Here is a 23156-nt window from a genome sequence, read left to right as displayed (position 1 = left end):
TGGTTTTTGATGTAAAGTTCGATGATTCATTATTTGCATATAACACCCAGTGCACCATGCAATACGTGCCCTCCTTACTACCCATCACCAGCTATCCCATTCCCCCACCCCCCTCCCCTCTGAAGCCCTCGGTTTGTTTTTCAGAGTCCATAGCCTCTCATGCTTCATTCCCCCGTCTGATTATCCCCCCTTTCTTTATCCCTTTCTTCCCCTACCGATCTTCCTAGTTCTTATGTTCCATTACCCTTTTCTATCTCCCACTGGTCTCCTTTCACAGCACCCCATCCAGTTCAACTAGGGATGTGCCATGGTGGGTAGCACTGCTCACCTACTTGCTCACCTTTCTGACTGGACTGTGAGTTCCTGGAAGGCAGGATCTATGACTTATTAGTGGAAAAACGCTCACAGGCCAGTACGTGAGATGTTTCCCATGCCTGCTCCTCTAAGGGAGCAAAGTTTGCCGTCGATAACAGACTCATTTGGTTTACATGCCCCACACCTGGAGTTGTGTGTAATCTGCACATGCTGGAGCCTGGAGGAGTAGAGGTGATAATGATCATGACAAGCCATGGATGAATGCTAAGGAGGCATGAGGCATTGTGCTAAGCGGCCCCCCAGGCTGCTAGTGCCATTTTCCCAAATTTGCAGATGAGCAAATAAAAGAGGCAATCTGCCTTCAGCCCCCAAACTAAATACCAGGGCTTAAGTCAGTTTGACTCCAATGTCTGTGGTCTTAATCACTACACCAGGAAAAGATAATGCAGAAGAAATGGAAAAGAGAGAAGAAAAGAGGCATTTGTCATTTACTAAGGAAGGAATATCCTATTTTTAGCTTGACTTCATTATTGTCTTTTTAAGATATGAATGGCACTATTTCCCTTACATCCCTTCTTCTAGTCTAATGACCTACCAGCTAATGGCAGCAGACAAAGTTTCTATGAAACAATAAAATAATAAGAGCGGGCTTTCATGCAGAAGAGGGCCAAGATCCTGCCTCCCTAAGTCCCGGGAGTTGGATCCGCCTCCTCTCCCATCTGTACCTTTGAAGTGGTCAGAGACCTCCTCCTACCATCCTTAACACAACAGCAAAAGCTTTAAACCGTTTCCAGGGATGACAGGGCTGGGGTGCAGCAGGGACCCACCCCCAGGGCCAGGGAATCTCCTTGTCCTGACACTGCTCTGTGGACACAAATTAGGGTGGAAGGCCTGACAGGCCCCTTTGCTCCTAGGTCCTTCAAAGCTAAAGAAAGGCTCTCTTGGGAACCCCTTCCATTAAATGTCTGATGGGCCAGCAGAGTAGACGTCAGGGGGAAGCACGTTACGAGGGAAGTCTCCACCTCTAGAGAGCTTGTCTACCTTTTTTTTTTTTTTTCACTTTCTGTCTTCAAGGACCAATAAGAGAACAGCAAAGGGGAAGTTCTCACCTACACCCCATCTCAACCCCATAAAATGACTGGAAAAGGGATGTCATTGTGTGGAACCCAAAGAAAGAACAACGGGTGATGGTCTATTTCTGTACCACTCCTGAGGATAAACACCCTCATACAATTCAATAAGGAAACAAGTTTTCAGAATATTCTGGCTCTACCAACCACTAGCTGTGTGACCTTCAAAAAATTACTTCACCTGTATCTGTAAAAATAGAAAATGATTCCACTCATCTTAAAGGATTGTTCTGAGGGTTATAGGCTTAATATACAGCAACCCTTTAAAACTGTGCCTGGTGAATACGTGCAGTAAGTATTAGCTGTTAGTATGGTCACTGCCGTTAGTATTATTATCACCCTCACTCTGTTTTCTCTCTGCTCTGTCCCCTGCCTTGCGATAATCTCACCTATTCTGAAGATAAACTCTAGAGGTTATGGTTCCTAATTCTCTCTTGTAATATTCTTTGGAAGACAGGACAAAGAAACTGACTTCAAATTACTTCCCTTTTCGTGGCACTAGTAATAGAAACACCTAAGTCAACCACTCAACATTCAGGCAAGATTCTCATAAAGATGGCTGCCAGCACATTAGAAGTTAAGCATTTTGCCAATATAAGTGCACCAAATATACCTAATGTCATTATTCTTGAGACGCCTCACATACTCAACCTCATCTCTAATATCTATCTTGATAGAAAAGAGCCATGACAACAGATGATTACTAGCACCAAGACCTGGTTTCCTGAAGAAGGCTGGATAATGGAAGGAATATCGGTACATTCCCAGTAGCAGAAAAGGCTGTCCAAGAGACGCTGGACTAAATCCTTTGTGGGGAAGGTAAATGGTGTCAATGGAGAACTCACTCCTGATGCGTTCTGGAAAGCAGGGGTGGAAGTTAGTGCTATAATACATCCCAGTCCATGATGTTCCAAGAATCTAGATGTTCAAACTCTCAGAGGGCTAGAAACTCCATATAGCAATTTAAAAACATGGCAAATATTTTTATACTGTTCCCATTTAGAAGTGGATATACATATCCTCCCCTTGAATCTAGGACTCCTTGAATAATGGAATATGGTGGAAGTGATGTATCAGTTTCTGGGCCCAGAAATCAATCAATGGGCAGCTTCCACTTCCTACTTCTTCAGACACGGGATGTTGAACCAGCCACCGTTGTATGCTCATGGAGAAGGTTTGTGCAGAGGCCCCCATAGAGAGCAACTCGGGCCAGTCCTAGCTGAGCTCGCAGGGCTAATGAGCAACACTGGCCCCCATGTGAGGGGCCGTCTCAGAACTGGATCCTACAGCGCCTGGCTGAGCCATCCCAGATGATACTACGTGGAGCAGAGTAGTATCTGCCAAAATGTAGATTCACGAGTCAAATCAATGATTTTTTTTTTTTTAAGTAAATGCTGTGTCCAACGTGGGGCTGGAACTCATGACCCCAAGATCAAGAGGAGCATGCTTGACTGACTGAGCCAGCCACCCTGCCACCAAGCACCCCTGATCGTTTTTGTTTTAAACGTCTGGTTTTGGCATGGTTTCTAATGCAGTTAGATAACTTATATATTTCATGTTTTGGGGAGAATCCCTTCCTGGATCCTTTCTAGGTATTCTCTCTATCTTGAAATATTGCTTTCTCCTCTTAGGCTAGCAAAACACTGAAATTAGCTGTCAGATATATAGTGGAAGATATTGCTGGATCTATTGTAGAAACAGAGGGAGCCTTGGGTCAGAATGCAGATGCCATGACAATTCCCCAGCAGTTTTCAGACTGTTTGTGTGTGAAACAGTACAAAACTTGTCCCTAAGATGTTTTGTCCCAGTCTCTCAAGATAACGTCCTCTTGTTATTTTTTATAAGATTTTATTTATTTATTTACTTATTTATTTAAGTGATAGAGCGTGAGCTCAAGCAGGGCGAGGGGCAGAGGGCGAGAATCTCAAGCAGACTCCGTGCTGAGTGCAGAGCCTGACATGGGGCTTGATCTCATGATCCTGAGATCATGACTTGAGCCAAAATCAAGAGTGGGAGGCTTTATCAACTGAGCCACCCACGTGCCCCTTCTCTTTATTAATCGTAGAAAAGCAAATTATATCAATGAGGTACAATCTCAGATTAGCTTTTTTTTTTTTTTTACAGGATAATATTTAATGCTGGTGAACTTGGGATGAGATCAGTATATTGCACATGGTGGGGTAACTTAGGACAACCATTTAGAAAAAAGTCTGACAATGTGCAATACACACGCTCCCATCCATGTACATTAGCAATACTAACCTTTGACTCCGTAATTTTACCTCTAATGATTTATTCTAAGCAAATAACATAAAGTGAGAAAAAAAAAAGGAAACTTATTATAGAGGGAGATGCTCATTGTAGTTTTATTTATCGTGGTGAAAAAATCGGAAGCAGGCTAAATTTCTAAACATGGAGAAGAAATTAAAATAATAGTATATTACATCAGCCTCATGGAATATTATGCAACCATTAAGATGATAACAAGGAAGACCAGACATCCTCAGCTTATGATGTAATACTAAGTGGGAAAAAAATCAGAATATAAAACCATATATATACTGACTACGACTTTATAAAGACAGAGATACATATAAATACAGATTAAAATGGAAAAGATAAGAAATAAGTTATTTTTTATAATAGTTTATATTAGGTTTTTTCCCTTTTAGAAAGAAAACTTTGTATTTTTTAATATTTAAAGAAGGTGGGATGGAGAGCTGATACATTGAAAAAATTAAAATGACCCCCCAGCTCAATGAAGCAGAGCACTGTCTTGGTCAAAATGGTTGTTATGGCCCGTCTGATGAATAAAACCGAGAACTAACACTTGGATCCCTTGGAAAATATCTTATTTTAGATGGTAACTTCCTAGACAATAAGTATCTCTGTCACTTTGAATCGTATTTATCCTCTGGGTGTCAGTAAGAGAAAATGGAGGTGATCCAGAAACTGCAGTTAATCGAGCACATTGTATCTGTGGCTTTGTTCCTCTCCCCTCCCAACCTTCCACTTTTCCCTTCCTAGACTTCCAGGATATAAAGTGCTAAAATAAAACCAACAACAACAGTTTCTATTTCTAGAGTGAACTTTAATTCAATTTTTACCGAGATCCATGCCAGTTCAAAATCACTGCTCTTCTCTTGGTGCTAGTAATACAGTGATTGTCTTTTGCATTAAAATTTAAGACTTACAGTCACGTAGGAGAAAGAAAACTTGGCTTAGATTTCTTAGTGGTCAAATGTACACCAGCAAAAACAAATGGAAAACTGATTGCAGCTGTGTACTTGGGTATTTAAAGCCAGCACCATTTTTACCCCAATGGCTCAAATACTGGCATTAAGGTCTCCTTTCTCGACTCTAAAAACACGCACAGGAAAGTGGAGAAGGAAGGCCTGGCCTAGTCAAATTCCAAATTTCCACTTACAGCCCTGAAGTGGAGGGGCAGGAAGTAAGGACGCTTTCTCTGCCAGCTTTCTTGCTCACTGCTGTCGTCACCCCCTCCTTCACCACGATCCAAATAAGTGACCATCAAAGCGTTAGATTAACTTTTATTTGAATGTGTAGCAAAACATTAAGTACACGTTTTTATAAACTAATTTCCAAGCAGAACTGTTCATATGTTACCTTAGAGGTAAATGGCTGCTGGAACACTGAATCTATTTCAGAATTTGGTCACCTTGAGCCATTTTTCTTAGTCATAAAGTAAATACCATAGCAGATAAGGATAATTCTGTACTCCTGCCATTGGTTGTTAGAACAACAGGAAGTCGGACTTCAGCTCTCTCCACAGCCCTTTACAAATCAGCCCACTCAACACTAATGCAAACGTAAACACATCATTCTGCCAACCCCTGGGCCTGAAGGAATATCTTGGGAGCTAATATGTGAACTCCCATTTGGTTCCAAGGCTTCTAGGCTAAGCACCTTATTGCCACAGGGAAACAAGCAGAAGTCAAGATGTTCTCCATCAGGAGAAAATAAAGTTAAATAAGGTTAAATTAAATTAAAATAAGTAAATATAAACAAACCCATAAACTGGATAACTTTTAGGAGCCCCAAAGACAGGATACTTGTAGCTCTTGAAAGTAGAAAAACGACCACTCTCTCTCTTTCTTTCTCTCACATACACACACAAACACCCTAAACTATTAGAGTTGTTTAAAAGAATCTACACTTACACCCCTTGATCAGGGTCAAAGTAAAAATTGCTTAATATTTAAGTGATGAAATCCATAGCACTAAGCATCGAGGCTTTGATCTTAATTGGCTCCTGCTACTGTGACTTACACTGGAGTTGTTTTTGGCCTTTAACACTACAGACAGGCTCCCCATCTCTTTGCTCAAACAGGCCAACAGCATGCCTATAAAGTGAAGAGGTCCACTTGGTGATGCAAATGTGCAGGCGGGTGATTAGAGACACTTGAAGCATCGAATTTTCTTGTGATCTAAAATTTGCTAAAACAGAAGGTGGTTTCAGGCAGAACTAACGGCATATCTAAAAATGATGGCTGCTGAATCTCAGTTAATTTAGCGGGCTTTTTTTTTCTTTGAAACGTCTTTATTCAATGCAATTTGCCGGTGACCTCGACTTGATAAAAAAAAAAAACCCATGAATGTATCTGAAATCCATGCTTGCCACGAAATAGCTGTAAGTTTTAATAAAGAATTCGTACCTGTGTTCTCAGAGGTGTCAGAATGACTGAACCAGAAAAGATCTTGGTTCTCACACTGAGTAAATGCAGATTCAATGGTGGTGCCCTATTTTTTATGCCTTGGAGACACGGGGTCTCTGTAGATATCGGGGCTGCTGTGAGGATGGTGGCACCTTTCTAGAAGTTAATACTGAGTGTAAGATGACATGGAAAACACCTTGAGCTGCCATTCACTTGGTCTCGCACCGTGGAGTCTGTTTTAATTGGTCAGTGCCCATGCCAAAGGGCTGGCTAAATATTCTGATTACTACCTTGCGATATACCAAACTTCTTGGATTGTAAATTAGAAAGTTCTCAAAGATGCCAATATTTGTATGTTAGAATTTTAAGGCCTTAGATATGGATTTCTTTTTAAGTGTAACAAAAGTACTATAGTGAGTTAAGTCTCCTCTGGGATATTAGCATAAAAATCTATAGAAAGGAAAGGACAGATCCAAATGAAATGAGCAGAATTATGCCAGCGCTCAATGAATTTGATTTTATGTTGTACAACCACCAGACAGCATGTAGGCCTAGTCTAGAGGTCAAAGGTTTCAACAAGAACCCTGATTTCAACTTTCCTTTTTTTTTCCTTTTGGTCCTATAATCCCCATGTCTTAATATCAAGTTTTGAGAGTGTGATCATTACAGTTATAATTCAAATGCAGGCCTGACATAACTTTATACTAGTATCTTAGTCTACTGAACTGTGAGGATTGCTGGCAGTGACCTTGGAGGCCATGTCTATTCTGCCTTAGTTTACAACCAAGAGAACCAACGCCCAGGGAAATTAGGTGGCTTGTTTGAGTATATGATGCAGTGGGAACTCAGACCCAGAGCCTAGGACTCTTTACAACTCATGTCTGTCGACACAGATCAATAGAAAACAAATGTCATTGGTGAAAAGGAGTCATCAGGACGGGCCACATGATTTGAAGGGGCCAGTGCAAAACGAAAATGTGGAGGTCCTAACTAAAAAATTATTAAGAATTTTAAGATAGCTACAGAAGAGCATTCTAGGCATGGGGCCAAGTATGACTGCAAGGGTAACACACCCTGGAAACTGATCCTGGGTGCCATGATTTCATAATTTACTGGATGCTGACTCTCAGAAGGCAAAGGGGAAGAAAGGCTTTTTGAACACTGAAAATGTTAAAAAATTATCTGTCGCATAGATAAGTGAATGAACGACTACGTACATGAGGGAAAGAATACACCTAGGAAATTACTACTAGCACTCAGGGGCAGGTTGAGTTAATGCAATAAGTCATCATGAGAACTTGGTCTGTTATTTAAGTGTCACAATTCATAATCTGAAAATACCACATAACACAATCAACCTTCCCAGCCCTGACACAAATAGGCTGCGAGAACTACGTCCAGCACGCGAGTGGCCATGTGCGCATGTGGTAGGCATTACTGTGCTATTATGTGCTCAAGAAATGCCAACTGCTTACCAGAACTGTTTGTATTTTTTCTCTCTTTTTGCATTTAGAAGTATTTATCCAGATACATTTCATGGAACCCATCCATGTGCAAAATCTACAAGCCCTTTAGATATGAATATTTCATACATTGCCAGGCACCCTTGATTTAAAAACAATAGTAATAATAATAAAACTATTACAATTTATTGAGTTTTTATTATGTCAGATATCATGCCAAGTGCTTTGAATGTATTTCCTCCTGAAGAGGACCTCATAACATCTCTATGAGGTAGGTATATTACCCTGATTTTCCAGCGAGGAAAACCAGGCTCTGAAAGCTTGAGTGGCAGAATCAGAATTTGACCTTAGGACTATTTGGATTCCTGGAGTCTCACTGTTCTTTGAAAGGAAAATAGTGCAAGTTGGACATACCGAGAACCACAGAGCAGGAGCTATTGCTTGACTTGAAAAGAAGGAGACTTTTTATTTGATAAGGCCTGAGTGAAGTTTCACTTTGGTGAACAGAAATGAAAATCTCGGTGGTTAATTTTCAGCTTACTACAAAGGCAGATCAGTTGTACAAAGGCAGGTGGAGGAGGAGCCTCCTTGCCCACATTTTATGGGGCCTTCGGCCTGATTTATTGCATTACTATACCAGGAGAAGAGGTTAACGGTATAACAGTGCAGAGTGAAAGAAGGCTCAGAGCCAAGCTGAGATTTCCACTCAGGTAGTGTGTAGTATGTTTCATTAAGAGACAGGAAAACGATAAAAAAAAAAGTGCATAATTTTCCTCCGTAGATACAGATTTATAATGTGTAATAGAAACACGGGAAACGTTAACTTTAGAGACTCAGGGGTTAATGGTTTTTTGAAGTAGGAATCATAAGAAAATGTGAGTTTATAATCATGAAATGTCTCAGAATTGAAGAAAATACAGTTAGTGTTTCTGTCTCTACCTCTCAGGAGATAAAAGTGCCTTCCTAATTATGGCTTCTATTTATTATGACGTTTCAAAGTGTTAATCTGGCAGGAGTATCTTATTTCTTATTTAAAACAAGCTACGGAAAAAAATAAGGAAAAAATGTGGAAGCGTAGCAAAAGCAAATTCATTTTACATATATTCTGTTCACATTTTGCAACATCGTCCTCCAATGTCATACTTTTTATATTTTTTAATTGCCTGATTAAATAACAAGTCTGTTTTTGGTATGCAAAATTTTCAAATACCAGCAGAAAAATATTTCTGGCCAAACACCACAGTTTTATAGCTTGAGCACATTCATGAATATGTCTACATAATACACACTGTGTATACATAGTATGAATATGTAACAATGTGATACATACAAATAATTTGTAACAAACTGCTGATTTTGTCCACGTATCCAATGGTAAGAGAGTCTCCCCCATCTAAGTCTATTGGGGTGTGGTCTTATTCCCCTGTCCAAGACTACTTTAGGTTTCAGCCATGAGCAGGTGTCATGACTCTACACACAGACATCAAGGAGAAATACATTACTAGGAAAGGTTTCTTAGTTAGACTTGGTCCCTTGATCAGCTGGATACTCACTTGGAATATGCCAGTTTTACTGGAAATAGGAAAAGAGCTAGAGAAGGACAGGACGACAGGATGGGAACAGCAGGGAACACAGAAAGCACCCAGGTCTTTGATGACGTTGTTTAAGCAAAGAATTTACCAACCCTGGAGCCACCCCATCTCAGGGCTTCTTTTTATGTGACTTAATATACATGTCCTCACTGTTGAAACAACTGTGAGTTGGGTTTTCCATTACTTGTAGCCAAATGCAGCATGACTGACACCTATCATGTTCGAAGACCTATTCTGGCCAATTTCCATGGATTATCTCCAATTGATTTCACATCTCTAAGCTAAGGGATATTTTCTCCATTTAACAGAAAAGGAAACTAAGACTTGGAGAAACAAAGCATATACTCACATCCAGTTAGTGGATAGGACAGGATTCCAACCTTAGTCTGTTCGACTTTGAAAGTCGAACATTTACAATCTCTATATGTGGGGTGCCTGAGTGACTCAGTCAGTTAAGGGTCTGACTCTTGATTTCAGCTCAGTTCATGATCTCAGGGTTGTGAGATTGAGCTTGCTTAAGCTTCTCTTTCTCCCTTTCTCTCCCCCCCCCCCACCCCGGCCAAAGCTTCTAAAATCTCTGTAAGCCTCTGTGTACATGTGTGGCAGTACTGAATTTTTATATGTGTCCACACTTATATACCTGTGGTGAAGGGGTTATCTGTGGTAGCCCAGCATTTATCCCATTTTTCAGTCTTTGAAATGTTAAAAGGTTAAACATAAACACGTTTAACATAAAATGTTAAAAAGAGTGAGGCAGAATTGAGGGAACATGTGATAAAATAAAGCAAATGGCAAGCTCTGGGAAAAGTAATCATTACCAGGTTTCCTTTTCCATGGGGATTACTTATTTTCCTTCTCATGGGTCAGATAATTCTAGCTCTGTTCTTGCGGCTAGCTGAGACATCAACATCATGGCAGATGACATCTGCATTAAATACTTAGCAACCTGTATAGATACCATTAATGAGTAGGAATGTCGTAAGGGAGATACGTGTCTCTACAGAAAATACCGAATCAAAGATCAAATTTGCTGGATGGGGGCTACCATGCACCTTCCGTTTTCACAGAAGACTTTCCTAATCAATCAAGGCATTTCTTTTTCTCCCTGACCTTGGATGTAGACCCACAGCTTCTTCAACACTGGCTGAGGCAGCCACTAGCAGTCGGTCAGGTGTGGCTCTCAACTTGGAAACTCATTTGCACCGTGTGTCCTACATGTTCCACGGGGGAGGGCTCTTCAGGGACAAAACTGAAATTACAGGGAAATTGTGCCATGCTAACTTCTCAACCCCTGAGAGCTGAATGAGGGGAAATTACTGCTAACTGAAAATATTATCTATGTATTTCTGAAAATTGAGTCTAAAAACTATATTAGCAGCAATGAAGTTTAAGTGATCCCGAAAGAAAAGGGCAAAGTGTTGTAAAATATAAATGGCAATAATAAATTTGAAAGTTGGACTATTTGTGTGTCTGTCTCTTTTTTACAGATAGCTATATGCACATTCATGATGTGAATTCATATTTTGAAAAATCACCTTTGGATTCGATCCTACCACCTAGCTAAATAAAATATGAAAATAAATATAGCATTAAGGAATCCTACTACTAGAAAAATCTTGGACTTTCTCTAGACTCTCTGCTGCCCATCCCCCCTCACTTTGTTCTAATGAGAAAACTAAGGGCAGCAAGGCCAGTGCCTTGTCCGTAGATATTTGCTAACTCCATTAAACGCCCTCCTTACAGTCCTCCAAAATGACCCTCTGGTCCCCCAAATTCTCCTCCTTTATTCAGTCACCCCATGAAAGACAACTGGATTCAGGAATTCTGTAAATGAAGTTAATCAGGTAAATAATATTCATCCTCCCAAGAAAGAAATGAAAGACTAGGTACAGTTTGGTGAGTACAGAGTAGGACACGAAGACCAGTATGGTGAATGTTTGTTTTGTTACCACTATAATGATTATTTTGAAAAGCCCCCAATTGATTATTCTAAAAGTAACAGCGCCCTCCTGAGCACTTCTGTTCTATGATTTTATTGTTTCTTCCACGGATGGAACCAAGGAGGTTTTCGAGTGAGTGGTTGAGTTGTGGGCTTTGAAGTCAGACAGGCGTGGGCAAGAATCCTGACTCTGCCACGGTCTGCTCCTGGTGAGGTACTGAACTGTGGTAGACAGGAATAACATCCCCACCCCTCCCCAAAGATGTCCACACCCTCATAATCCCTGGAACCTGTGAAGAGGCTACACTACCTGGCAAGAGGGACTATGTGATTAAGTAAAGGATCTGAAAATCGGGAGATTTTCCTGGATTACCCTGGGGGGGGGGGCGGGCAATGTAATCATCAGGGTCCTGAAAAGATGGAAGGGGGAGGAACACAGCCAGGAAGGAGCTGTGACTACAGAAACAGAAGCTGGCAGTCAGGGACAGCTGGCTTGGACTTGGAGAAGGGACCACAAGGGAAGGAAGGAATGGCTTCACCCCTACCTAGGGCCTCTGGAAGAAATACAGGCCTGCGGACACCCTGCCTTTAGCCCAGTGACACCCATTTGGGTCTTTCTACGTCCAGAACTGTGATGTCATACAGTCGTGTTGTTTTAGGCCTCTGAAGCTAGGAGAATTCATTACCACAGCAACAGGAAACTAACGGATACCCCTGAGCATGTGTCCTCATCTATAAAATGGGAATAAAAAAGAATGTGCCCCCAAGGGCTTATGTGAGGATTATATTAAGAGAATATAAAGAAAACAAGTTAGTGCTTGGCAAAGCTTAAAAACTCAGTGAATGCCCACTGTCATTATACATGTGATATCATCACATAGCCTAGGGATTTATATAGTGCTGATTATAAGAAATGGTGATTTACTGAAATGCAATTCATTTTATCATAATAATACCTTACATCTGAGCAGCACTCATCTGGCTTTTATGAAGCATGTTCAGCTCTGCTGTCTCATGTGATGCTTGGTAGAATTGTGACTCCACAGATGAAGAGACTGAGGGTCTGAGGGGACAGGGCTTTCCACAGTCACTCAGAGAGTACTCTGTTGGCCAAAGTTGGAGTCCAGGTCGTCTGATTCCAAATACTGTATACTCCCAATCTCATCCTGTGGCTTACAGAAATATACAGGCCTGGTATGCAGAATCTTAATATGAAACAAAAATGATAACGCCAAATGATGATGGGGTTATTCATCGCACACCAGACCATTTCCCATATGATCTCACCCAGCGACGTCTTCTGCCAGGGCCTCCAGCCCCCCGCTCCTCCAAGCGCAGCCTGAGTACTCTCTCTAATGCATCTAGTCAATTGTGCAAAGCACAAGGGAAAAAATTCCATCCTGACCGCAGCAGGCAATCACCTTATGCCCTGAAGCATGAAGTTTGATTACCCTTATCTCAGTTTATCATTAAATCAAAAACTGTTGCTATGAATACTGGCCTAGGACTCCATTTATGAAATGATATAGGCCAGTCAGCAGAAATAAGTGAGTGCCCTTTTTCTTTCTTAATTTCTGCTCACTGTGAAGATTTTATTTTATTTTTTGAACAAGGGGCAAAAAAAGCCTCTTTAGCTTTGAATAGATTTTATTACTTTCTTCACTCTTTCATGAACTAGCTGGGATACCTCTGGCTCATCACCATTCTCCCTGTGCTGTAGGCAAGAGGTTTCAGATCTGATACCTAATGGCCTGCCAATGCCAGCTTCGAAGTCTACGCCTTGTTTCGGAGGGGATGTGCACTCTGGCCATACGAGAGCATCATTTATCAAAGTGTGGTCAAGGGACTTCAAGGTGTGAGTCACTTGAGTTATGTGCTGAAAATGCATACTCCGGACCCAGCAGAATGGAGCTATTAGTGCCGGGGCCCTGGGAATCTGCATTTTAACCCTACGTGATACTGATGAATTTTATCACTGGAGGACCGCCGGTAGGGATCAAAGCTGTGGGTAATGACAGGAATGGTCTGGGAATGTGCCTGGATTTCCCAGGTACCACTCAGCTTTTCATCAGCCTGGGGACAACCAGCACAGAACATACGCCAATCATCTCCATCGGCCTTTAACACAATCAACAGGAGAAGCCAGATTTCTGAAGTCATGAACCAAAACTGCTGACATCGGTCAGGCTTATGCAACTAAGCATCAAGGTCTGGGGTAAATCTCCAGGCCACTGGACCTCTCCTGCCAAACTCCCCTTTCCAGTCTGGCTGAATGTGTGGCAAGTGTCGTTAATGAGGGTAGAGGGAGCCTGGTGGGGAAACGGGCTTCAAGGGCTGCAGATCAGTTAGAGAGACATGATAAAATCCCATGGGAAAAGACAGCACAGTATGAGGGCTAAAAGCGAGGGCTCTGGAGCCAGACTGCATTTATTTTTGTTTAATAGACACCGAGGCATAGACAGCACTCACTACCTACCAAGCACTATTCTAAGTGCTGTTCAAATATTAATTCATTTATGTCTCACTATAACCCTTCTACGTGGGTACTGGCATTGTTGTCCACCTTTTCTGTGGTGACACTGAGGCTCAGAGAGATGAAGTAATGGGCTTAAGATCACAGCTTATCACCAGACTCACACCCCGACAAGCCGTCTCCAGAGTTCATGCTGTTCAGTATCCTGCCACGCTATTTCTCATGGATCCAAGCCCCCTGGGTTGACCCTGGGAGAACTGCTTCAGCTCCCATCCCTTGGTGTCCCCCTGTATCAAAGGAGGACGTTATTAATAATAGTACCTACCTCCACGAATGCTAATCAGACCATTTAATAGCTGCACTGAAAAGAGTATCAGGCACACAGTAAGCGCTCAGTAAATGCTAGCTCTCAGTTACCGATCGGTCCTACATTCTCAGGGGCAGCCTGAGGATTAAATTAGATAACATACTTGAAGTGTTAGGCACAGTGCCACGGCACACAGTAAGTGCTAGCTGTTATTATTAGCCGAGTTGAGCCAGGCCAGTTTATTTTAGGTCCTGTCTGGAAGGCAACTGTGCTTTATGCAGGAGGAGGCAGCCAGTCCTTCAAAAAAAATAACTGGGTGGGAGCCAGACTAATTATTAGACAGAACAGGTTCTCTGCTTTATGTCACTGGAATATTCCTGAAAAGTTCCCGATTGTGAATTTGTATATGCTTAATCCTTTTTCCCCATTGACCTATTTTATAATTTCTGATTGATCTTTCATTGGCAGTGATTCTTCCGACTTAAGTCTTCTCTCAGACTGTCATGTAACTATTAACTTGTAAAAGACTTAAATATACCAAGGAAAATTGAACCACTGGAGCAACTCTTGGCAAAGTAATTGGCTTAATCATTCCCTAATGTAATTGTTTTCATTTTATTTTTCTTTTATTATGTGTTCTAATAAGCAGGCTTCTACTACACTGAACGTCCCAACTTCCTTTCCGTGAGGCTTATCACCTCCACTATTAGACGTAACCGTGATTAAGTGGTTTGATTGCAATTTGTGTTAACTCAAGGGGTGAAGGATGGCTTGGCAACCCTCATACCCAACAGCCTAGCTTGGAGTAGGGTTGGGCATGGGAGGGAGAAGGGAGGTGGGGAGGGAGTTGGGAAGGTGGGGTTGTGGGAGCCACTGCTGGGAGGTGAGTTTATCCTGAAAGCTCAGACCCAGAAAGTGCAGCCTAATCCCCAGGGTCTCTTGAGGATGGGATTTTCCAAAAGGAAGCATTAGTAACTTTCCAGGTTGTTTAGTGCTACTTTTTCACTTTATTAGGAAAAAACTGTCAGCTCCAGCCCAGTTTTTTGCAGAGTTTACCAGGCATGATAGGCTCTATCTGCAATATAATAAAATGTTAAACTCAACCAACACGTTTTTACTAAGATGTTTGCTGGGCGTCGCTCACTCTGCTGCCTTTCCGAGAGGAATAGGCAATCCAGCCTCCTGGGACCTGCAGTGTGGACTGAGCACCGAGCGTCCAGCTCCTATCACTCCCACATTTTTCACAAGTTTCTGCTCTCTTCTGCCTCCTCTCTCCACATCCCCTTTCCCCCTCTCCCAAGCCCCCCATATATGTATGAAATTTATTCCTTACCATAGAGTCTATGTCTAGAGCTCCTTCAAGTTAAAAAAGATGAAACCAGTGAAGCAGGACCCTTCTAGTTTGGTTCTGCTAAACAACCCCGTGGGGGAACTGCCTTGCTGGGTAATTTGAGGCAAATCATGTTATCCCTTGCAATGTTCCTGTGCAACGCTGAACCAGTTGGGAGTTGATATGGGGTTTTTAGCTCTGATCACGGAGCAATCTACTGAATCGCCACAAGATTGATCCCATTCATTCTGATGGCTTAAGCAGAGGGGCCATCTGCTGAATGGCTAAGTAGAGTAGACCAAAGATACCCAATAAATATTTGTGGACTGCATGGCAAACTGCCTCTTCACACCTGAAATGCAAGTGTGTCCTAGGTTAGGACTCCAATGTGGACAACTGATCAAGACCCCAACCGCACCCCCACCCCAGGGCCTTTGCCTAAGCTGTTCTCTATGCTTGGAATGCCCTCCCTCTCACCACCTCCCCCACTGCCCCTCACAGTCCACCTGTCCAAATCCTACCTAGTTCAAGGACCAGCTCAAATATCAGCGGCTCCACAAAGCCTTCCCTGACTACCCTAGCCAGAAATAACTTCTCACTCCTCTCAATTTCCACAGGTCTGTGTGTATGTTTTCTGGTGCTAAAAAGGCGCGCCATTTTATTTGGGCTATGTGTTTACCTTGTCTTTTCTATACCACTCAGCAAGACCCTTGAGCTCTGGAACTACGTGTCAGTTCCTCTTTGAACCAGCCCCCCACCCCCATCTGGCACCTACTTGTGCAGAGCAGACATTGGTAAAAGTTGGCTGAATGAACAAATAGTTACCCCAGCAATGACAAAAACAGAAACAACTGCAACATTCTTTATTCCTCCTTCTGCCTCTCCTCCTCCTCCTCTTCCTTCTTCCATAGCTTTTAAAAATATATGTATTTGATCCACCAATTACCCAGGGGAGGAGGTCTGGGGACTTACTGATAGATGAAGACAACTCCGCAGACCAAAAAAGCTTCCAGAGACCCCTATAATGACAAGTGAAGCCTAGGCCAACGTAGACGTTGGGGGAGTCTGAGTCTCTGGTCTGCTGACAGCCGGCTCCTGGGAATGGAAGTGTTATTTTCCCAAAGAGCTTCATCTGCTCTGGTTCATATGTGCCAGTTTCTCGTCTGACTAGAAACTCCTGACTTTATTTTTAAATAGTTACTCCAATAATAGGCTAAGTAATCGCAGATCTTCCCGAGGCCTTATTACACACGTCCCAACATACTGGCCTTCTTCAAACCCATATTTCTTTCCCGTAAATATATGTTGAACACCTTAAATTTCAGCATTCTATGTAGTGGTAATGTGTATTTGTTTTTTTTTTCCCTCCCATAGGAATCCTGAATAAAAGAGGATACCGAAAGAAATGCTGATGTGCGAGTGACAATTTCTCAACAATGTGTCTGATTACTCGTATAGGCAAAAGGATTCTCCTGCAACCGTAAGTAAGAAAAATGTGTATTACAATATAATACATAGTCAAACTTCAATAACACACTTTCCATCCCGGTGCCACTAATGCTTGAACAGCTGCAGCTCTCACTGTCTTTGCTGATGGGGCCCATAAATACTCCTGGGAAATGGGACAAGGATACATAATGGATCTTCACCTGCCAAGATCAGGGAAATGAATGTCAATCGCACCCTGATGCAGACGCACTTTTTGGTGGAGAGTGATGAATATTGCCATTTGTCCTATGCCACTGTAATCTTGGACAGGAAAGCCTACCATGGAGAAAAATGGTGGGAGAAGAAGCTGTTCTAGGACACTTGAAAAGAAGTGTGTGTCATAATTATTTGGCCACCAGGAATAAAAGTGAAAGAAGTGTATAACAATATGATTTAGTTTGGAGAAAGGTTAAAATTTAAGAGGATACCCACACTGTACATAGCATTTCATTCCGTATAAAATTTTCCCTCAAAATAGGACTCTTTTATTGAAGACCAAATGTCAAAGAAAACAGGGAGTCACAAAATTGTAGGGTCGTTCATGTTCCCAGAAACAATTCAGTGTAGCAATGAAAGTGTGTGGGCTGACACGCTAGGCCGATGTGAGTTCAAATCCCGACTCTACCACCTCCCTGCTGGAAAGACCTCAGGAAAGTGACCTGACTTCTCAGGTCCCTGAGTTTTCTTTTTAGATAGAGCAGTGATAATAACAGAGCTCACCTTGTGCAGTTAATTGAAGGTTACATGATATAATTATGATCGAGACAAACAATAAGTGCTGGGTATTGTGTGGTTGCTGCTGTTTTCCCCCTCTTCCCCTTTCTCCATCATCATCATCTTTGTCCTATCATCCCAGCTGGTTTGTGGCTGATTTCATTAGTCAATATGAGGGGAAGAAGCAAGAAGACTACCTCCCACCAAAACACAAGGCAGACTCCCCCGCCCACATCAAACTCCAGAAACAGTACTTCTAATCACAAAGGTATCCTTTTTAAAGCTTCGCAACATAACTTAACAAATGTATCCACCTAACTCCTGTCATTCTTGTTTTATCAAGCAATGACTACTGTAACAGATACCTTCTTAGCAAAAAGAAGACCCCTCCCCCACCAAAAAAAAAAAATACTGATAGAAAGCACTGGGTACTATCAGACACGAGTCCTAGATTTAGATACATCACATATTCTTTGTGAAAAGGGAGGAAGCAATGACCTGTCCAGTTCTCCAAGGAACTTAGACAAGGTCTTTTTTTGTTTTCAGTCATTTGGAATCACAGGCTAAAGGCTGCTTCATTCTTCCCTTCCCCTTCTCAGAAAGACTGCCTTCTGAAGGTCTAGGATGAGTGGTGTCTGAATGACTTCTTCTAATGCTGCAGCTCTGGGGGTTTAATTGCATCAAGCCTACAGAGGCTTTCCCGTGGGTTGTCTAAGGCTGGGGCAACTCCTCTCTTAAGCGGGGCACGCCATTGCAAGTCGGCGGGGCCTTTCTGCAGGTGTGCCCCCGGAACTGGCTGAGGGGCCCAGCACAGGTTGCCAAACAATGGAAACGTCCCGTTCTGGGTGTTAACTTTAGTTACCACAGCCAGACAATGCTGCCAGTGGTGTGGAAGAAAAAATTGCTGTAGCCAGCTGTGCTGTTCACAGTCGGATGGATTCTGTGTAGCTCCAAATGGTGACGGAGCCAGCAGCCTGTTGTAGCCAAGGACAGGATGATGGACGATCTACATACTGTGTCCAAGTAGAGAGAATGGCAGAAGTTCACTTCAGGGCTGTTAAAATGCTAATCTGGGTGAGTTAACAAAAGCTTAACAGAAACGAAAAGTTTGAGAAATAAGTACGCCTCCTGTGGTATCTATGTGGACCACGGATTTGATCGCCCTTGGTTACACCAACGGTGGCTTTTCACAGTAAAAACGTTTCCTAGTTTTCCTGTTGGATGAATGGGAGTGGCTCCAAATTATGAGCGGCACTGCCACTGTTGTCAGGGTCTGAGGAGGAAAGGTCAGCCCAACAATAGCCGCCTTAACTGAAGAAGGTTACGCTAGGCTTAATATCGTTATATGCATTTTATTCTCTCTATGCGTCCTGGGAATAAATTGCAACACGCTCTTTTCCCCCCAACTAGAAGTTGGCAGCTGTTCATGAAATAAGCAGCAACCTAAGACATGGGCTTTGGTAGATTTTAATGCAAAGTCTCTATTCACATGAGTTGTCCTGTTCTAATGACAGTTTCAATTCGTGAATTACACTAATAGTATATCGAATTATTAGTGCTCATAATTTAGGATTCAACGAGATGCTTCCAAAAAAGGTGCATATTTACATTTCTTGCCAAGTGATCCATTTTGCCACGCTCTAGTTCTTTGCATTCTTATTTAAGTTGAACATACAGAAACATGCCTGCCTCACCTGGTGTGGGAACATTGGCTAGTAGAGCTTCTTGCAAATGATAGATACTCAATAAATACTGAGTGTTTGGCATACCCCAAGTGCCTCTTGCTTCCTCTAGAAATGAATCTAGAATGTGCAGGCTTAAAGTCTATTAATTGAAATAAAAGGTAATATTTTATCCTGCAATGTGTGAGGGAAGGAGTTCACCTCCTACGGTTACACCAATAATGGTTAGGCATTCAGCCAGGCTCTTAACTCTGCATAAAATGCATCAGAAGGGTGAAAAATGACCCCATTTCAGATGCATTTTTCACTCTTTGTAACTTAGTGAAACTCACATGCAAGAACAATGACTAAGCTAATTACCAGCGTTTAATATGATGGAGCAGCAAGAAGTGAAGAACTTCTCCAGTTTCAGTAAGTCCCTAACAATTATGGGCATCTTTGTAAATCAAAGCTCTGATTCCTGCTTCCTTGCCTGTGTACCTTTCAAGCAAAGGAAACCACCACTCGAGGATGCACGGGCCCACTTACCCAGAGCACAGTTACTGGACAGATCCTTCCTGTGCAGCAAGCAGCCAGTGAACTGAAGTCTACTGGACTTCTAAGTTGCCCTCACTCTAAGGACTAATAGGTTTACGTCAGAGCCATCTTTCAAAGCCATCAAACCAGGGGAGATATGACCAGATGGTGCTATTAGTGGGCACCAAAAAAATGAAAGAGAGACAGAAAGAGAGAGAGAGAAAGAGAGAAAGAAAAGAGAAAGAAAGAAAAAACAGGGCAGAATGCCCACAAATCTAAATCAAACTTGAGTTAACCAGCTGTTTGGTGATGGAGAAGTCACAATATTCCTGGCATACTGTCCTGCATCACAGAAATATTCCTCCAAAAGGTCATCTATGTAGTATCTCTAATAGAAGCGAAGATAGGTAGCAATATTCTGTAGGGTCCAATAAGACATAGTAACTTGTTGTTAATCTAAATGTGCCAGTAGAAGAAAATGGTTTGCTAAACAACACATTTTGGAAATCTTAGGGTTATTTGTTTAACTGTCTTTCTAAGAGCACATTCTAGGGACCTAAATCAGAGCATAGACAGTAACTACAAAAAACAAAACCCAGCTATGGCTGGGCTATAGTTTATTTACCTTAGATGTTTTAAGTTCATGATAATATAGGCCCAAATCTCAGGACTTACTTGACAATTTCTATTTATCTAAGCCAGGTAAATGTTTGTGTAATATTTGCCAGCCTGACAGAATATGCCTGTCACTCACTACATTGAACAGGACTGCACACAACTTAATTTCCTGAGTTAGATAGCTAAGAGAAGAATAGGATTTTTTTTTTTTTTTACAACTTGAATAAACCAGCATCGAAACCTACTGTTTATTAAACCAAAAGGATAGTAAAATCCTCACCTGGAGCTGAGATTTTTCTCAATTCTACAAGGACAAAATCTGGAAAAATTTCTCCAAACAAGAATGTTTCCTATGCTGACGGACAGAGACCAAACCAGTGTAGAAAAATGTTAAACCTTTCCCTAGGACTTTAGCCTTGAAATAAAAGAATCCACTTTATTGCTCCAAACATCAAGCAGAGGGAAGTACAATCTTTAAAAAGCAACTAGACTTCTTACTGCAGACTTAAAATTCTCAGTAGCCAGAAGTTCTTGGTAAAATTACCCTAGACATTTCTTTTCCCAAGTAACTGGAAACACTACCGTTATTTTTGACAGAAAGCAGCCGCCCATAGTGGTGGACATAAGGTCCAATTACTGTTTACAAAGTCCATATATCTATAATAACGATCTAGTGTCCCTTCTGTGTGGAAGTCACCCAGCTGAGACTGGCGAGGGGTTGGGATGCTGGAACTTGGGTTGCTGACGGGTCATCTCAGAACAGGGAGTATTACCCTGAGTTCCTCTAAAGCTGTAATTAATATTGCTATTTCATTCCCCTCTAGCTCCATGACATTTAGCTCTTTACCAGGTTCAGGATTTCAACAATCTCCTGACAGCGGTGGTCCCGAGAGTCGATTTAGCAAAAATTTTTAAAACCCAGTTCTCATCCACACCAAGTCTTTTATGACCTTTTATTTCAATCCAAGACTTATACACGATAGGAAGCTTTAAGCCCTCCCAAATTACCCAAGGCGGCTGCTGTATCAGTTTCTGCAGACCAGGAACAAACATCATCGCTGTCAAGACGGGAAATAAAAGTTTCCCTACCTTCCTCCTCACCATCCCCCTGCCAGCGGCTGCCGACGCGAGCGGCGGCTCCCTCCCGGCTGCAGGACTCCTCTCGCCGCCGGAGAAGGGGCTCATGCAAAATTGACTCTTCCTTATTTGTTTCCATCCATAATTGATGGGTAGATGAGAACGTAACACATCTCAGCGCTGGGCTCTTGCCGCCTGGCGGAGACCCTGTCCAAAACGCTTCCGTAAATCATTTCCAGCCGTAGAACAAAGCACGGAAAGTTGCGGGGGAGAGTGGCCAGCAGGAGAAACCCGGGCGCCGGGTGGGCGGTGGGGGTGGGCGGTGGGCAGCTCCCGGCCCCAGAGCCCGACCGCGGCGCTCTAGGCCAGCAGGGGGAGAAGGAGGGTGGGAAGTGGCTGCCCTCCCGGCTGGACCCGGGGGTGGAGGTGGCGGAGTACCCCGAGCCCCCACCCCCGCCCCCAGGCGCTGCCGGGGGCTTTCCGAGCCGGGGGCGCACTGACAGGTAGCCGGCGTCCACGGTGAGCAGCTGGGGTCTCGGCGGCGGCTCTGCGCCCGTTCTTCGAGCGCGGGCGAATGCCCGCGGGTCCAGTCCTAGCCTTGCTGGCGCTGCGCGACCCCGACGGTCCCAGCGTCGGCTCCGGGGCCGACGGGCGGGCGGAAGGGGGCGGCCGAGCCTGCGGCCGGCTCTTTCGGCCTTGGCTCGGCTCTCGCGCTGGCTGGAGACGCCGTGCCCGAGCAGCCAAGCAGCCCGGGTTCCCGCTGATAATGTGCGGGGAGAGCGCGGAGACGGCTCTGCCTGGCAAGAAACTTTTACTTGCCCCCTCCTTCCGCTTTTTTTGGGGGGGCGGGGTGCACAGTGGAGGGGGGCCTCCAAGTCCACATGCCCCTCCCCCTAAGCCTCCAGCAATGCCAGTTTTGACGGGTCCGCCAAACCTCTCCTGCCCGCTGCGCGTCCCTTGCACGGCAGGCGGACAAGGCTGCTTGGACGAGAAATCAACTCTCCAGTGACAACACACCCGCACGCACATACACACGCACGCACATACACACACACGCACAGGCACACGCACACACACGGGCTGCGATTCAGGCTCTGAGCATTTGGGTCCGATCCCCACCAGGCGCCCAGAGCATTAGCAGATTATAAGACGTCTCTTACCTCATGGGGTGGGGGTGGGGGTCGGCTGGAAAAAAAAAAAAAAAGAGAGAGAGAGAGAGAGAGAGAAAAGAAAAAAAGAAAAAAAGCAGCTCGTCAAACGCAGGGAAGAAATAAAATAAAGAAAAAATCTGTCTTTCTCTTTAGGTCTTGGCTTCCTCGATATAATCCTGAAACTCGCCACCACCAGTCCTTGCAGCAGCGACAGCAGCAGCAGCGGGACGGAGCGGGAGCAAAACAAATCGAGGCAAGGCAAATGGTGTAATTCGATCCATCTCCAAGTCAATCCATCAGGCGAGCCGAGCTGGTTCCCTCCCCGCACCAGGCCGCTTGCGACGCGGGGCCCACCCCCGGGCACGGACGGCAGGAGGCGCGGGCGGCCCGGCGCGCTCACCCTCGGCCGAGAGTCGCGGAAAGCGCCGCCTGGAGGCCCCCAGCCCGGCGCCGCGGCCCCGCTGACCCCTCGGTGGCCCCCGCGTCCCTCCTCCCAGGCGCTCTGCTGCGCACCCTCCCTCTCCCCACCTCTCAAGGGCTGCTCCTTCCAGCAACTCCCAGAGCCTCAGTCATCCAGCTCTCGGTGGCTGCAGCAGCCTGCGAAGCAGCCTTTTCTTGTTTCTCCCTCTTTCCCTCTTTTTTCTCCTTCCCTCACTTTTTGCAGAGCTTTCCTCCATCCATCCAG

General features: G+C 43.7%; 1 protein-coding gene across 19 annotated transcripts in view; it reads right to left on the bottom strand.

Annotated features, from left to right (window-relative positions):
• Window positions 1–22893, bottom strand: part of SEMA6D (semaphorin 6D) — a 54666-nt gene extending 31773 nt beyond the window's left edge. For 5 of the 19 annotated variants that reach the window (XM_026518420.4, XM_026518422.4, XM_048218984.2 and 2 more), the window contains exons 1-2: window positions 22481–22883; window positions 21333–21527 (exon numbers count right to left, since the gene is read on the bottom strand). The gene's annotated coding sequence lies outside the window, so the exon portion shown is untranslated. Of the gene's footprint in view, window positions 1–21332 lie in introns of all 19 variants that reach the window. The other 14 variants (XM_044391067.3, XM_048218986.2, XM_048218990.2 and 11 more) reach the window with 7 other exon arrangements.
• Between the last annotated feature and the right edge of the window lie 263 nt (window positions 22894–23156).

The sequence above is a fragment of the Ursus arctos genome, unplaced genomic scaffold (genome assembly GCF_023065955.2).
Source record: "Ursus arctos isolate Adak ecotype North America unplaced genomic scaffold, UrsArc2.0 scaffold_36, whole genome shotgun sequence".
Classification (NCBI taxonomy): Eukaryota; Metazoa; Chordata; class Mammalia; order Carnivora; family Ursidae; genus Ursus; species Ursus arctos.
The sequence above is the reverse complement of the archived record's forward strand: the minus strand, read 5'-3'. Positions and strand labels throughout refer to the sequence as shown.